Here is an 18,567-nt window from a genome sequence, read left to right as displayed (position 1 = left end):
CAATGGGACGCAAGTAAGATCGGCAGATGGCCATACAAAATTCAACCCAAGGTCCAACAAAAGCCAAACTCATACTCAAATGAAAGGAAAATTGAAATTGCTATCTCACGCCTCAGACTCGGTCACAAAAAGCACTATGATAAGATTTGTTCATCTTGCAATCAGGCTGAAACCATTGATCACGTGTTACTAGAATGTCAAGACCATGCCCCAGCCCGGGCTAGGTTAAAACAAGAATTGCAGTTAGATCCGCTATCTGTCATAGATCTCCTAAAGCCAAGAGATGCAATAGCAAAGGCCAAACTAACTCTATTTCTAAGAGATGGACAGCTACTCGAACGTATATATACAGAGCAGCCAAGGATAGAAATGAAATCATATCAATATAAGAAAATAGAAATCATATCAATACAAAAACAGAAATTATGTGACCACCAAACTCACAATAGATATGTGTACCCTACTCACACACAGGAGTCCCAAAGAGGGACAGGTCAGCCGAAATTGCCTAGGCAGAAGGCGACCTCTTAAACACTTAATGCAACAACAACATTATCTATGGGCAAAATGGCTAACGCACAAGTTCGAGTGACCATGGTTGACACCGTGCGAGGTGGTCAGCACTTGTTTTATGAGGGATTCAAGTTTGGTTGTAAGATAATGGTCCGTGAGAAGAAGTATTGGAACTGCATTGGTGCTGCCTGCAGAGCATCGGTGATCACTGAAAACGGCATTCTTCAAGCGGCTTTGCGGGTAAGAAAATAATGCACATGATCTTGATGATAATAATCTTAAAGACATCGACTCAAAAGACTTTGCTTAACAAACTATTCAGTTATTTATTTTACTTATTATTATTACTTATTTCTAGATACCACAGGTATTTGTCACATGTATGTATTTGTTTATAGTTAATATTAGTTAAAATGCAATTATTCAATTGCAGGTGAACCATACCCACCAACCTATCCCATATGAGATGGAAGTGGAATCTTTCAAGTCCAAGCTCATCCACCAGCTTGACGGAAACAACGCCGATTTCAACCATATACGGAGATGAGATTTCCAGGCTTCGCCGCCACCACGACGTAGTTCCAGACGACCTGCTTAAGGAAATTCCTTTTCTTTGCATCCACAACGCCACAAGACCCTTCCCAAACTTCCTGCCACCCGACCTGAGATAAATCTTGAAGGACAGTGGACATTGACCGAAGCAGGAGAACACTTCCTTCAGTGCATCGACTACGACATTCTCATCTTCACCACAAGCAACAACATTAAGCACCTGTGTGCAGCAGATGAAGTGTTTGGTGGCGGCACCTTCTCCTCGGCTCCACGACTGTTTGAGCAGATCTACACGCTGCATGCTGAATTCCAAGGCCACATGTTCCCGCTTGTGCACTGTCTGCTCCCGAACAAGTCCGAAGATACGTACACCAGGACATTTGAACATTTACGTCTAATGGCTCAACAGCAGAATTGTTACTTCAATCCAAGAGGCACTCGTGAAGAGCAACCTCCTCGTGGTGAGTGCTGGGTAGCGCTAATAGCTCTTCCCCCGTGTGGAACCGGGGTAGAATATTTCCACAGCACCCCATTGCTGGTCGTAAGAGGCGACCAAAGTGGGCAGCCCATTTGCCGTGGGTTGCGTCCCTGTGTCGGCGGAGGACGGGAGTCTGGTAGTTGAGGGCACTGGTTCCTGGAACTGTGTTCCTTTGCCCAACACACTACTTCGACCCTTACTTCGCCTAGACGGGTGGTAAGATTAGCCCGGTCTTATCAATCGGCTGGTCATGCCAGGCCCTGTGCGTAATATTGTATATGCACTCCTGTGTTGTATTATAATGTATATTTTGGACTTGGCCAAGCATACTTTGTATGAATTACCAATTTTTGATGGAATAAATTGCCTAGAGTCTTACGCCAGAAGGCGGTGGCTCATGGGCCAATCTGGTGATGTTGACCTCTGTATTCTGTATGTCTCCAGTTTCTTGTCATGGACTGAACCTGCCTGGCACTACATCTGGTAGATAAATATAGCTATTCAAGTCATATTTGCTGGAGTATAGCATCCCTGTATCCCTGGTGTTTGCATCCTGGATATCCGGTGCAATATAACACTGTCCTTGTTGACACTCGATGGCGGGTGGGGAACAGGGGTGCTGAATCATATTCTTTCATCATGGCTCAACAACAATCTGGTTCATCTCGCAATGAAAAAAAGAGACGATTAGAAGACATTGATATTTCGTCTGGAAGTATTTCTCAAAATATTGATACCTGGGCTAGGTTCCTGGTTATTGAGGCTGCTGATAACCTGCCTATCAAATTAAATCCTTTTGCCATTTCTAAGGCTGTGTCCGGTATTTGTGGTGAGGTCAAGAACGTCACCCGTCTCCGTAGTGGTTCGCTTCTGGTGGAGTGTGCACGGAGACAGCAATCTCTCAATCTGTTGTCTATATCTACATTTGCCAATATTGAGGTTGCTGTGTCTGTGCACAGAACTTTAAACTCTTGTCGAGGCATTGTTCGTGACAGGGCTCGTTGTCTGTCCGACATGTCTGAGGATGAAATTGCTACTGAATTGGAAGACCAAGCTGTAACCGCTGTAAAACGTTTCACGATTAAGAAAGACGGTGTCATCACGAACACCAATACCTATCTCATGACGTTTGCCCAAACTTCCCTTCCACAGTCAATAAAAGCAGGTTATATGAACATCGGAGTGGATGTGTATGTCCCCAATCCGCTCCGATGCTACAAGTGCCAACATTTCGGTCATGGTTCAAAATCCTGTCATAACTCTGTGGTATGTCATCGTTGTGGTGACAGCCATGAGAGCATTGACTGTAATCATGATCTGAAGTGTGCAAATTGTTCAGGCCCACATGTTGCTTCATCAAAATCTTGCCCGTGTGGCAAATGGAATCCAAAATAATGAAAATCAAATGTGAAAAAAACATATCCTATCTGGATGCCAAAAAACTATTCAAAATTCAGACCACTACCCCCTCACCTATGTCCTACTCCGCTGCAGTCTCCCGCTCTGTTACAACATCTCCTATTTCGTGTCAGACTGACTTGACATGGGTCACGTCAGATCAACCAGTTGATACTATTCCAATCACTCAGCCTATTCCTACCATCAGTGTATCCAGTTCAGGATCTCAGACTGAGATCCAGTCTGAGAAACCTTCACACACGTCAGTCAAACAACCAGTCGTTGTTCATTTGTCGACTAAAGAAAAAAAGAAATTGAAGAAAAAACAACTGCCAATCGTCCCTTCACCTTCAGAGGTTCCTTTACAGAACTCCTTTGGGCCTCTGGACATGGAGGTTACTCTGTCCTCACAGGACAGGCGGGGGAGTAGTTCCTCCTCACATTCACGCGAGCGATCTCCAATTGAGCCACCATGACTCAATTGTCTAATATAATGCAATGGAATTGCAGAGGACTTAGGCATAATTTTCATGAACTACAGTTATTAACAAGTGATTTAAATCCATCAGCAATTTGTTTACAAGAGACGTACCTTAAAAATACAGATAAGTTTGATTTAAAGCAATATAGTTCATATCATTCCTTCTCTCCTCCAGGAGATAAAGCTACTGGAGGTGCTTCTATTTTAGTGCGGCGGGGCGTTGTTCACAGTCCTGTTCCGCTTGACTCGACTCTGCAAGCAGTTGCAGTTAGACTAACACTGCATATTGCCTTCACATTTTGCTCCTTATACATTCCTCCTTCTTCAAATCTTCAGCGAAATGATCTACAAAAACTATACGACCAACTCCCAAAGCCCTGTGTCATCATGGGTGATCTAAATGGGCATAATCCTCTATGGGGAAGTTCAACCATTAATCAAAAGGGAAAAGTAATCGAGGATTTTGTTTCCGATAACGATCTTTGCATTTTTAATGATGACTCCGACACTTACTTGCACCCTGCTACTGGTACCTATTCATCTTTAGATCTGTCTTTGACGGATTCAGTTTTGTTGAATGAATTCTCATGGTCTGTCCATGATGACCTATGTGGGAGTGACCATTTCCCCACAGTGCTTAAACCAATTAATCCCGCTGATGATCCACCTTCACCTCGATGGAATTTTGTGAAGGCTGATTGGCTTTTATTTCAATCTTTATGCAAAGATAAATTACTACCTACGTCTTTTCAAAATGTTACTGACCCGATTCAGTTGTTCTCAGATCTACTGAATGAAATTGCTGATGAATCAATACCTAAGTCCTCTATCAACCCACGTGTTTGTAAACCGTGGTTTGATGACACTTGCAAACAAGCTAGGAAATGTCGTAAGAAGGCGGAGAAGTACTTCCGTAAACATCCCACTGTCCATAATTTAAATATTGTAAAAATTTCAAATGCCAAGGCAAGACGTCTATTTAAGCAAAATAAACGTCAATCCTGGCGGACTTATGTCTCCAAAATTAACTCTCGTACCCCTATGTCCAAGGTATGGAATATGATTAAAAAGATCAAAGGCAAGGAATCAAATTCTACAGTTAACCATCTGAAGGATGGCGATACTTTGTTAACTGATAAATCTGCCATTGCCAATAGCATTGGTGAAACTTTATCTCATCATTCTTCTTCATCTAATTACGCTCCTGAATTTCAAAAATATCAGCTTCAACAGGAAAAGAAAAAAGTAAATTTTACATCTGATAATGGTGAAGATTACAATGAGGTATTTTCACTACATGAGCTATATACTGCCTTAGGGCAAGCTCATGATACAGCAGCAGGCGCTGATAATATTCATGCTGCTGAAACACTTGCCCGAATCATGCCTTGAAACTATGTTAAATATATTCGATGATATTTGGACATCTGGGATGTTTCCAGCTTCATGGCATAAAGCCATTGTTATCCCCATTCCCAAACCTGGGCGGGATCATTCTGATCCATCAAATTACCGACCTATCTCTTTAACTAGCTGTGTTTGTAAAACGATGGAACGCATGGTAAATAATCGATTAGTGTGGTACTTGGAAACAAATAATCTTCTTTCCAATATACAATGTGGTTTCCGGAAAAATAGAAGTACTATCGATCATTTAGTGCGTTTAGAATCGTTCATTAAAAATTCCATTGTAAATAGACAACATGCTGTATCGATCTTTTTCGATTTAGAAAAAGCTTACGATACAACATGGAAACATGGAATTTTAAAAGATCTTCATGATTTTGGATTAAGAGGCCGTCTGCCTCATTTTATATCCCAGTTTTTAACAGACAGGCAATTTCAAGTCCGAGTGGGTACAACCCTGTCTGATCATTATAATCAGGATCAGGGTGTCCCACAAGGCAGTATTTTGTCTGTCACTTTATTCAGTATAAAAATTAACAGTTTGTCAAAAGTTTTAAATGATTCAGTTGATGGATCACTTTTTGTGGATGATTTTAATCTATCTTGTCGGGGTAAAAATATGCACACAATTGAAAGGCAATTACAATTATGTCTTAATAAAATTAACAAGTGGTGTCTAGAAAACGGGTTTAAATTTTCCAAATCAAAAACTAATTGCATACATTTCTGCCGAAAATATAAACCGCATAAGGACCCTGAACTATTTCTGAATGGCACTCCTATCAAAGTTGTTAAGGAAGCCAAGTTCTTGGGACTTATTTTTGATCATCACTTAACTTTTCTCCCGCATATTCAATACCTCAAAGCTAAATGCCTGAAGGCACTCGATCTATTAAAAGTTGTTTCTAATTCAAAGTGGGGAGGGGATCAAACAACCCTCTTACACTTGTACAGGTCACTAATTCGTTCCAAACTTGATTATGGCTCCATCATCTATGGTGGAGCCTGCAAAAGTAATTTACAAAAACTAGATACGATACATCATCAGGGTCTGAGGCTTTGTCTTGGAGCCTTCAGAACGTCTCCCATTCACAGTCTCTATATAGAAGCAGATGAGCCTTCTCTTAAACAACGCCGACTAAAATTATCTCTACAATACATCACTAAATTATATTCTAATCCGTCAAATCCAGCTTTTGAATGTATATTCCATCCTCTCTACGAAGATCTTTACAATAAGAAATCGGCACTCCATCCACCACTCGGAATTAGAATAAAATCTGCAATATCAGCTTCAAATATTAAACTCCAAGATATAGCTCCTACTCAACTTTTCTCCTCTCCTCCTTGGCAAATGGTAAAGCCAGAGGTAGACCTGACATTAACCAAACTTAAGAAATCAGATACTAACCAATTAATATACCAACAAGAATACCACCAACTTAGAAACAATTATGACACTTATAAATCTATATTTACCGATGGATCCAAGGATGGTGGCACAGTTGCTAGTGCCACTGTCATTGGATCCAGAACAATCTCTTCCCGTTTACCTGATAACAGTTCAATATTCACTGCAGAAGCAAACGCCATTTTTACAGCACTTAAATATATCAGTAATCAATCTAAACATAAACAATTCATACTGTTTTCAGATTCTCTTTCATGTCTTCAGGCAATTAAAAATATGTCTTCAAAACATCCACTTTTAATCCAAATTCTTGAGTTATTTAATGATCTTGCTACTGGCCAATATGACATCGTCTTTTGTTGGTTACCAAGCCATGTTGGTATCAAAGGTAACACAATGGCCGATGCTGCTGCAAAAGCAGCCCTCAACAAATCTGTGACACCACTTCTGATCCCATACACTGATTTTAAACCCTTGATTCGATCTTACATCCGAGATCTTATGCAACAGAAGTGGGACGCCCAAGTAGGTATCAATAAATTACATGAAATTAAACCAAATATCGGTTACACCTACTTGGGCTGTCAGTCCAGATTTGAAGAGGTCATTCTGCGACGATGTCGTATTGGCCACAGCAGATATACGCACGAATATTTATTACAAGGTGAGGATCCTCCGTTTTGTATCCCTTGTAATGAAAGAATCACGGTCAAGCATGTCCTGCTTGACTGTGTTGATTTTTCCATCACAAGGGATAAATATTTCAATGTAAAAACAATTAAGGACCTTTTTAATGATGTTAATTCTCGTTTAATATTATGTTTTTTAAAGGAAATAGAGCTTTTTCATAAATTTTGATGTGTTCAATGTATTGTTTTACAAATTGGTAGTGCGAAATTCATAACTTAGATTGTTAGTGGCTGCACCCTTGAGGGGGGTTGAAGTAAAATTATTGTCCCCCTAAGAGGGTATGTAAGTCCCAAATCATTCGAAGTATTTTTCTGCACACTAGGCTTTTGAACGTAGTATCTTCGTTATTTTAATCTAAGGCTTAACTGGTACACTGTCGCCAGTGACTGAAGGGATGATATAAATCCTGCCGGGGTCCATGCAGGAAGCAAAAGTACTGTAAGTCCCCATGGTCCCCAGTATGGTGATCTCCCTTCAGTTGCTGACGATTTCTAGCCCATTTTTAAATTGTGATGTTCATTAATGCTTACTGCCTTTTAATATTCTCTACTAGTTTTAAATCAAGTCTGTGATATTCTAGTTATTCTACTGTCCTTCGTTGACAGCTTTTTATTCAGTTTAAATATATGTATCATAAATGTATCATAAATGTAATTTCTCGTCACGATATGGCTGAAATATTGCCCATGTGACGTTAAATAATAACTCACTCACTCAATCCAAGAACTTTCCAGTTAGACTTTGAAATCGCTGCCCACAATGCTGTACGGAGTGCCTTTCCAAACACTTTGATCAGGAGCTGTTATTTTCACTTCACCCAGTGCATATGGCGTCGAGTACAGAAGGAAGGTCTGGCCTACAAGAACGATGATGAAGTGCGACGACTGGTGAGAAGAGCTGCAGCCTTGTCTCTGCTTCCCTTGGACAAGGTCGACGACGTCTGGCTCCTAGCCATCGCTGACAGTTCTTCATGGACTACGTCACGACAACGTGGAATCACAAATCACAATCACAAACTCAACAAACTTGCCAGGAAGAACCATCCGAACATTTTTTAAGTTGTTACATTCAAAGAGAACAATCCAACGTAGAAGTCGCCATTCAACGAATTGGAGCCCACTGGTCAGCACCACCCAGAAAGAGAAGATACCGGCTGATTGACAACCGTCTTCAGGCTCTGAAAGACAATCTCGTCAACAACGTCATCGGCGAAGCTGAGTACACAGATCACGTTGGTGACCTGATCCACTTGGAGTGAATGACTTGAACACAACGTGTATGCAAGTGCAACCGCAAATTTATTATAGAATGTATTTACCATTATATTTTAAGATATAAGTTATTGTTGTTTTTGTAGAAATTATAATGTACGAGGGGTGTTCATTAAAGATTTCCCCTAAACCACTTAGGGTCATCATATTTGGTTGAAATTTCATGTATCTATGGGTTATGTCTGAATTTGCAGCACCGAACTATTAATCTTACCACTTTTACAGGTGTTATGATCGAGTAGGGTGTGACAATGGAGCCAGTAGAATACCGAGCAGTGATTAGGTTTTTATATTTGAAAGGTCGCACACCAAAAGAAACTTTCGATAAAATGTGGAAGATGCCCCATCATATGACGTTGTTAAACACTGGCATGGCCAGTTCAAGTGTGGTCGGATATCTGTGGAAACAGCTGCTATTCCTGGTCGCCCCCATTCAGCCATTTATGAGGACACTGTCCATCAAGTGGAGACGGCCATTTTGGCAGACCGACGTATAACTGTTCGCCAGTTAGCACAAGATGTCAAGATCAGTGTAGGGTCTGTGGAAAAAATCATCCATGACAATTTGAACATGCATAAGGTGTCTGCACGATGGATTCCCAGGTTGCTCACACCTTTCCAAAAGCAGGAACGAGTCAATTGCTCAAAGGATCTTTTGGACATGTGCCAAAAAAAACAGGCAAACCTTTTTTGACAGACTTATCACACAGGATAAGACATGGGTCCATCACTATGATCCTGAGACTAAAATTCAGTCGATGCAATTGAAGCATGTGGAGTCACCACCCCTAAAGAAGGAACGTGTCCAACCCTCTGCAGGCAAGGTCATGCTCATGGTGTTTTTGGACCAGCACGGAGTAGTGATGATGTATTTCTTGGCAAAGGGTACCACAATTACAGGAGCTTATTATGCTTCACTGCTGCGGAAATTGCGGGACGCTATCATGCTTAAGAGGCGTGGTATGCTGACCAAGGGTGTCCGTCTCCTGCAAGACAATGCTCCAAGTACACAACTCTCATGTTGCCCAGACTTAAGCGCGGTCCTGTGGCTATGAAATCCGTCCACATCCTCCTTACTCTCCTGACCTTGCCATAAATCCTGCTGGGGATTCATGCAGGAAGCAAAGGTAATGTAAGTCCCCATGATCCTATTATTCTATGTACTTACTGGTGTTTTAAATTTGATCTGGTTTGTTTTATTGCTTAATTGTGATATTTACTCTACCGTTTTACTGTCCTTTGTTGACAGGAATATCGAAATTATGATCTTGTTCTCATCGCGATATGGCTGCAATATTGCAGATGCGATGAAAAATTTAACTCACTCACTCACTCTCCTGACCTTGCACCATCTGACTTCCACCTCTTTCCAACCATGAAGACATTTTTTTAAGGGAAAACGTTTCAAAGATGATTAAACACTGATTTCTAAAGTCAAGTCCTGGTTTGAGACGCACAATGAGGGCTTTTACAAGCCAGGTCTCAATAGTTGAATAAAACGATGGGAGAAGTGTGTAACTCTTGGTGGTTCCTATGTGGAGAAAGAATAATACCTATGCCAAGTTTCATTCCACTAGGTACATCGGAAGTGGGTCAGGCGAAATCTTTAATGAACACCCCTCGTACATCTATGAAATATTTAAGTATTATAGTTATTAAATTTGTTAAATGTGAAGTACTTTTGTGCAAATATACTATACTTCAGCATCTAATAAATTACTGCTGTGATTACGGTATACGTATTTCTGTGTTTTTCTTGTAATTTGAGAGTCCCGGTATAGCAATATCCCGTGTTTACTGTAGCGTGACCAGTCTTACTGTAGCTTTACGAAAGCGAAGAGATTTTAGAGTTGATTATGGCCATGTTTCGCTCTTCCGGCCCAGAACCGGCAAGTCAGCGAATTTCACGTACAAGTTATGATATCACGTCTTCAAGGAAGCGCTATAATGAAGCGCCTCATTTATAGATGCTCGTTATAACATTTAATCAATTAAGACGGTTTATAAGTATGGAAAAACACTTTCCTTCGGTTTTGGTAGACAGAGCATGCCCTGGGAGCTTCGCCCCCATGGTTTTTCCCTCTCCCCAGGGCATGCTCTGTCTACCAAAACCGAAGGAAAGTGTTTTCTCAAATACTTAATGAGATTGACAAAATTGTGACTTTTAACCAATCAAAACTGAATATTGTGTTTATCTTAAGAGCCAAGTTAATAAAATGGCAATTGTAAAACTGGGTATTAAAATTAGGTTCGAAAGAGAACCACTTCAAAACCTGGCCTTGGAAGATGAGCTGTTACTAAGTTTACCCGAGGTGTCAGGAACCTGATGCAATATAGGGTAATACATTGATAGGTTTATAAATTTAAGTCAAACGTTCCCTGCCGCATTTTTATTTTGAAAAACGAGACTGATATATATGAATAGGACAAAGTGAAATTTAGTTATGGAGGGTTGCAAAAAGATCCTGAGCAATTACTAAAAATAATTTCTGTAAGGAAACCTTGATAATGATAAAAAAAAACGCCATTCAGAGTATCATGCACCTACATTGACACCTTTCATTGATCTAATAATAGTCTTACAACAGACTTACACAGGTGTAGTATTATCAATTCCTTGTGTATTCCTTGGAAGAACATGAACCACATGGGGTACAATCCATATAACTATTTAAGAATAAATTATGTGACTACAGTTATGGTATGACCTTTTTTCTCTTCAATTGTGATAAATAAATTTTCTTTTTTTAATACATACACGCGTGCGTGCGTGAGTGCGTGCCGATACTAGTTTGGACTGATGCCGGTGATATTGCTACCCCACTGGGATATGGTGTCTCAATTTTACATGGATACCACACACTAACATGTTATACTGGCTTCGAGTCGACCAGTCCTTGTTTAATCTCCTTAATGCTGGGGATGTGCGGTTTTATCGGTATACCGGTATATTGCAATACAAATTCATCACGATACGTATCGCGATACGTTTTTGGCGTATCGGTTTTTCCCTTATTATTCAAACTGTGACTGACATGTATATGCCATGATGTATAGTCTTACCTTATTAAATCAAAAGAAAGACAAAACAAATGCTTCATACCCTTTATTTGATTGTAGATAAAAATAATAGTACAATTTATTAAAATTGGTTCATAATTTTGACCAAATTGTTAACATTGCAGCTTTCATATTAATATTTGTCAAAGGGATAAAAAAAAGAAGCTTTTCTCTTGGTAGAAATTATTTCCCAATATATTGCAATAATATTGCGTTATGTAAGAGGGGAAAGCTAGATATTTAAGACGACTTCTAAGAAAAGAAGCGCATCCGCTTTCGGTTTCCTTTCTTGGAAATATGGAGGTCAGTTTGGTTATGACACGCTACAGTCAGGAAGTTAATTCAAGGTACCGACGTTTACTACAATACCTGAAAAACTATTGGACCTACACCAGTCAAAGTTGGTATGTCAATGAGATTATTAAACAGTCATACATAACAAGATATTACATTTAATGACGATCGGTGCATGAATATAAAATCTGTCTATTTATCTATCACTACATTTCATCAACAACCAGACCTGTACGTCACGGGTCGAACGAGCATTCATTGTAACAGCCATCTGCATAATGCTATCCCTGCGTCACAGGGCCATATGCCACAGTTGAACCAATCAACTCAACTCGAAAGGTTGCACGGGAATCACGCACGCACGAATACGGTGTTAGCGTCGGGCAGTTATTTAAGATATTTATCCAATTATTTTTGCATTCTGTTTCAGGTCAGTGTTATTGACTTGAATGTATCATTCCTTGCCACATTATTATATTTCATGCATCATGTTATAAGGTGTAATATATCATACGTAATTATTCATTTAGACAAATCATTGCTTTATTGTTTCGAAGGAAATATTTTCATATTTTCGTAGATGATTCGAGACTTTCGGGGCTGTTTCGGGTGAAAAAGAATCAAATTCTGAGCCAAGAATTGCACAAAGTGGACAAGATCCGATTACGACATGTACTACAAAGCACGAACCTGAAATTCGTAGACGATTCCTGGAAATTCTTTGATAAACAATTTTTTTCTCACGAATCCCATGAAGTAAAAGACTGTTTGGAAATCAAATAAGATATATTTAAGATTCTTAAGAAATGATTAAGAATATGAACGAATATGTAAGAATTCATATCCGTGGTTATTCGGGCTAGTACATGTCGTTGTGAAACAGGGGTGTATGTATTGCACTATTTTTGGTCCCACGAAATGCCCTCGTCATCAGTGTCGGAGTCTGTGCTGTCACCTAAATGAACAACAATAGGCTGGACAGTATCTAGTCGGATACAGTCTTGTTTCCAATACTCTTCCTCAACTTTGATAACATGATTGACACAGTTTGCCCAGCGTACATCTCTAATTTCTCCCATACCTTTCAAGACAATCTGCGTGACGTCGGCAAGCCCGAAGGTCTTATTTTGCCGTGCCACCATATTTTTCAAATCACCCCAGATTAGTTCGATGGGATTCAAGTCACAGTGGTAAGGAGGAAGTCTAAGCACTTCGTGCACGTGTTCTCTCAACATGTTGTCAATCAAATAAGAGCGCGGGGGGTTGTTTTGAAGAACCAGTTGGTAGTAGTCAGTTGTTTTGGCTTTCGTGGACTGAGCAATCCGGTTGTTGTCCAACCATTGACATATCTCACCTTTGGTGGAATTTGAGGTTTGACAACGGTTAATAGGATAACGACAACTGTGATAGGGAGCACTGTCCATAACCACCAAGGATTTATCAGTCGGTGCTAAGAGGAGCTGCTCCTCAACATACACAGTGAAAACCTGACTATTCATTTCGATATGGTAGTCTCTGCCATCTGTAGATCACACCCAGGGAGGAAACCACTGTGGGAGCCTGCATGTTGGACAATCAGGGTCATAGCCTTCTTCTCGTTTCTTTTTAATAGTGCGCAAATAATTGATACGCAAACGAATGATATCTGGTCGTTCACACATTGCTAGTTTCGACCCTATCGTCTTTTTGAACTGATATCCAAATTTGGAAAGGAGTTTACAAATGGTCCATTTGGAAATATCTAAGTCATGCTCTGTAAGGAGAATTTGTTTTAGTTTTCTCGTTGAAATAAATTCATTTTCTCATGTTAACCGCCGAATCACGTCCCTGACAACTTTCTTATCAAAGGAATCTAACTTTAATTTCCTATCCTGTTTTTTAGATGCCCCCTAAGGGATGTGCAGGGGAGCATGTGTTTTTATGAGAGTTCAAAATCTTAACTACGGTTTGTTTGGGAAGCTGTAACGCATGAATTGTTCTTTTCATGTACTTTGAAATGTCAAAGAAGGGCGTACGTCTTTCACTTTCAGCCTTTAAGTATTCATATATTTTAACAACGAAACCTTTCCCTTCGCATCAGCGGAAAGACCCGTGAAGATCCGGAGTAGAATAGATCTTCAGCAACCCATGCTTGCCGTAAAAGGCGACTATGCTTGTCGTGAAAGGCAACTAACGGGATCGGGTGGTCAGGCTCCCTGACTTGGTTTGATGCATGTCATCGATCCCAATTGCGTGGATCGATGCTCATGATATTAATTATTGGATTGTCTGGTCCAGACTCGATTATTTACAGACCGCCGTCATAAAGCTGGAATATTGCTGAGTGCGGCGTTAAACAACAAACCTACCAACCAACCATCAGCGGAAAGATGCTTGCGCTGAGACATCAGGAAATCTAATGTTAACACTGTATTCGTGCGTTCGTGATTCCCGTGCAACCTTTCGAGTTGAGTTGATTGGTTCAACTTTGGCATATGGCCCTGTGATGCAGGGTTAGCATTGTGCATGTGGCTGTTACAATGAATGCTCGTTCCACCCGTGACGTACAGGTCTGGTTGTTGATGAAATATAGTGAAATAGACAGATTTTTTATTCATGCACCGATTGTCTTTAAATGTAATATCCAGTTATGTCATACCAACTTTGACTGGAGTAGGTCCAATAGTTTTTAGATATTGTAGTAAACGTCGGTACCTTAAATTAACTTCCAGACTATAATTAAGTTTACTGACAAAGGCGAACTACTCTTATCTATTACACACTTATCTGTTTTTAATATCTGATTAATATCCTGTTCATTACAAACATTAACCTGAACACCACACAATGTAATAGGGCATACTCCTCGCGCTAGAGGTGGGTGGGAGCGGAGATCACGCGACACCATGATGGGGCGGCAATGTCATCAGGACAAGTTCATCTTACATCTAATACTGGCTATATACTTACATCTGAAGACATTTTGCGAAACACCAGCTGATAGATTGATGTTGGTCCTTGATAACAGTGTTTCCTGTAATATCGGCGAGCCGTCTTGTTCCGTGATTTACACAAGTAGTGTCAAGCTGCAAGTTGCCTCCCAGTCGATGAAAGTCACATCACACATTGACCTAACCTCAATCCAACAGCTGTTATCTATCGTTTTTTAATTTGTTTTAATTCTGTTACAATGGCAGATTGACAAATGACAGCAAGATACATTCACTATAGCAGTATAGTCGTCGCCGTTGTTGTTTGTTGTTGCTTTAAGTATTTAAGGAGTCGCCTTCTGTCTCACCAATTTCGGCTGACCTGTACTGCGCTGGGACTCAAAAGGTAAGTTGTCTTGTAGATTTTACGACCGCTTCAGACTTAGTCTGTTTCGGAGGCAAGCTTGGGTCAATTGGGAGATAATGTTATGGATGATATCAGGGCATGGTTTTGCGTGTGTCTGTATGTACTTCTTACCATGACAATAAACACTAATACAAATTTTGTTTTCATTTATGTAAATACTAAACAAAGCGGCAACAGAAAGTAAAGGTTGGCAATTTAAAATTGTCCTAAAGACAACGTTAACTAGTGGAAAGTGGGTATTGGGAATATAATTGGAACAGGTACCAAAAACACATCACCCGAACGCGCCACCTTTGACGGCGCTCGTGCGGTGACAAAAATATGTTGAAACAGGTTTTCCGCCTATGGCATAAACTGCACGTGCATGTTAGCTGTATAAATGCGTTCATCTGCAGGGTATAACCACACGTGATGAAAGCACACAAAAGAAATGTCACGACTGTCACAGGAGCAGAGAGAGAGAGAGAGAGCCATCGGTATGACCGAAATGGGGGCAACACATGTCCAAATTGCCAGAAGGTTTGGTTGTACACCATTGACAGTAGCCAGGCTGATTCAACGGTACAGGCAGACAGGGAGGACACAGGACAGGACTAGAACCGGACGACCCCGAGTGACAACACCACTGGGAGACGGTCAGATACGGCTCATTCACGTGCGAAATAGATTCGTAACGGCGACGGCAGCAACAGCTTTGGGACATCCCATTAGCCAACGTACAGTACTACGACGACTTCGTGCTGCTGGAATCCGAGCGTATCGTCCTTTCCGAGGAATGGTACTGACTGCTCAACATCGACGCCTGAGACTGCGATGGGCGAGGCAGGTTCGACGCTGGCAAGTGGCGTCGAGTGCAGTTTACTGTTGAAAGTCGGTTTAACTTGTTTCGAAATGACGGCAGAGAACGAGTTTATCGACGCAACGTTTGGCTCCGGCGTGTATTCGAGAGGTCCATCGGCGGGGGGTGGAGGTTGTCATAGTGCGGGGCGGTATTTGTGGAGATCAGAAGACTGATTTGGTGATTATTCAGGGAAATATGAACGCTCTGCAGTACAGAGACCAAGTGTTGCAGCCAATTGTGCTTCCGTTCTTACAAAACCAACAGCAGGGGACATTGTTTCAACACGACTATGCCAGGCCTCATACTGCAAGACTGATTTGGAAATTTCTAAACCAGCAGAACGTTGACGCTTTGCCCTGGCCTGCCCACTCACTCGATATGAATCCTATTGAACATCTGTGGGACCATCTTGACAGACAGATTAGAGCACGCCATCATGATCAGCCTCCCATCAACAGACAAGAATCGCAGCAGGCCCTGAGACGAGTGGCAACGGATTCCAGTCCACGTCATCAGAAGACTGACGTCATCGATGAGGCGGCGTATTACCGCATGCGTTGAGGCAGCTGGAGGTCATACACGCTATTGAAGGCAACTGTGTCGACAATGAACTTGTAGTGTGTCTGACAATTTTTGGGTGACATTTCAGACAACTTTTGAAAATGAAAATTCTTACCCCACCATTGTTTACCTTGAGCTTACATTACCTGTGACCGGTGGGGAGGAAGGGTGTGTGTGTGTATATAATCAGTTATTTGATAATTCACCACCCAACACATGTAAGGTGCCATAAGATCAGAATATCATATGAGGCAATGATGCATGTTTCCCAATTACGACAAACATCGAATGGATTCAGACAAAATTCAATGTATATACATCAGGGAATCAAGCTACATATGACAGTGGATATGACACCTACTTCATTTTGTTTGTTTGTTGTTTAACCCCGCACTCAGCAACATTCCAGCTATATGGCGGCGGTCTGTAAATCATCGAGTCTGGACCAGACAATCCAGTGCTTGACATCATGAGCATCAATCCATGCAATTTGGATACGATGACATGCATCAACCAAGTTAACGAGCATAACTACCCGATCCCGTTAGTCGCATCTTACGACAAGCATAGTCGCCTTTTATGGGTTGCTGAAGACCCATTCTACCCAGGATCTTTACAGATCTCAATCGTAATGTATTGAGGGAAAACTAGATATTCAAGACCGCTTTTACGTAAAGTAGAACATCTACTTTCGCTTACATATCTGGGAAATATGGAGGACAGCTTGGCTCTCTGGCCTAACACAACAGCTTAAAGTGATATTGCAAGATCGACACCCAGCTGTGTGCTTAATAATACATTTATCTGAATCACCACACATTGTAACAAGGCATGTTTCCGCGCTGGAGGCAGATATATGCGACGATCCCGCGAGACACTAAGGTATCATTGTGCCAAAGTGAACAGGAAATTCTTCACCTAACGCAAGTAGTAATTACACTAGAAGACATACTACGAAACACGAGTTGGTAGTTCGATGCTGGTCCTATAAAGATAGCGTTTGCTGGGTTCTCTGTGCACTGGCCTTTTACCGTGAGAGATTAGGTATGCCATCACTTAAGTTATTGATTATCTTGTTTTTCGCTTTCAGATATGTGCGTCCTGCACCAGTGTATAGCACCCGATCCCGTCAGTCGCCGATAACGGCAAGCATTGGTTTTGAAGACCTATTCTACCCACACTCTTACTTCCTGCTTTTTAATATTCTCAACTAGTTTTACATCGCATCTGTGATATTCTAGTTATTGTACTGTCCATCGTTTGGCAGGTTTTTATTTAATCCAAATATGTGTATTATTAATGTATAACTTCTTCTGTCGATGTGACGTTAAACACTTATTCACTCACTCACTCAAAACAGCGGTGACAATTTGAATGGATCACTAAAAGTGATGACACCAGGTGTTCGCGAAAAGGGGAAGTATGTCCTACCGGTAGCATTTGGGCAGTAACATGTTTCGGTGGACTCATCGCACTGGGAAAACACGGATACACACGGAAAGACAGAATGCAGAGACTTTTTTATGCAGGTCGGCCTGTTGTTACTCCAGGCAAGTACCTTATTAACATCGGAGTATGTGACCAAAGGCAAAAGAGAATTACTGTGAGGGACCATTTCAAAACATATTTGCTTAGATAATTATTTGTAGTTTCACTATTGCTTGTATTAAAAGTAAACTAAAACTAAAATCTTAATAAATATTATTTTAAATTGTAGAACTTGTTTAACATACATCTACACATAAGATCCGTGAAGATCCGGGGTAGAATAGGTCTTCAGCAACCCATGCTTGCCGTAAAAGGCGACTATGCTTGTCGAGGCGACTAACGGGATCGTGTGGTCAGGCTCGCTGACTTGGTTAATGCATGTCATCGATCCAAATTGTATGGATTGATGCTAATGATGTCAAGCACTGGATCGTCTTGTCCAGCCTCGATTATTTACAGACCGCCATTATATAGTGAGTGAGTGAGTTGTGTTTAACGCCGCTTCTAACAGTATTCCAGTTATATCGCGGCGTGTCAGCTTCATGTGGGAGGAAAGCCCGAAGTGATGCAGGTCTCAGACGTTTATCACTTCGGTGAAACTCACGAGCACGGGTATGGTGCTGACAAACCTAGAAACATAATCGGGGCGAACCGGGATTCGAACCCTCAATCATAGGTTTCTGGCGTGTCCACGGAACGCAACTCTGCACAGCGAATCGCGGCGCCTTAGACGACTGGGCCACCCATGTCCCTTTTTGGTACACACACCCACCCCCTGGTGGTGGG

General features: G+C 41.2%; 1 protein-coding gene across 1 annotated transcript in view; it reads right to left on the bottom strand.

The window, feature by feature from the left end:
- LOC124127511 (BTB/POZ domain-containing protein KCTD7-like) overlaps positions 1-18,567 on the bottom strand; it is a 45,071-nt gene that overhangs the window by 3,319 nt on the left and 23,185 nt on the right. The window lies entirely within an intron of this gene.

The sequence above is a fragment of the Haliotis rufescens genome, unplaced genomic scaffold (assembly GCF_023055435.1).
Source record: "Haliotis rufescens isolate VD_foot unplaced genomic scaffold, xgHalRufe1.0.p SCAF_2, whole genome shotgun sequence".
In the NCBI taxonomy this organism is placed as follows: Eukaryota; Metazoa; Mollusca; class Gastropoda; order Lepetellida; family Haliotidae; genus Haliotis; species Haliotis rufescens.
Note: the sequence above shows the minus strand (reverse complement) of the source record. Positions and strands in the feature narration are given on the sequence as shown.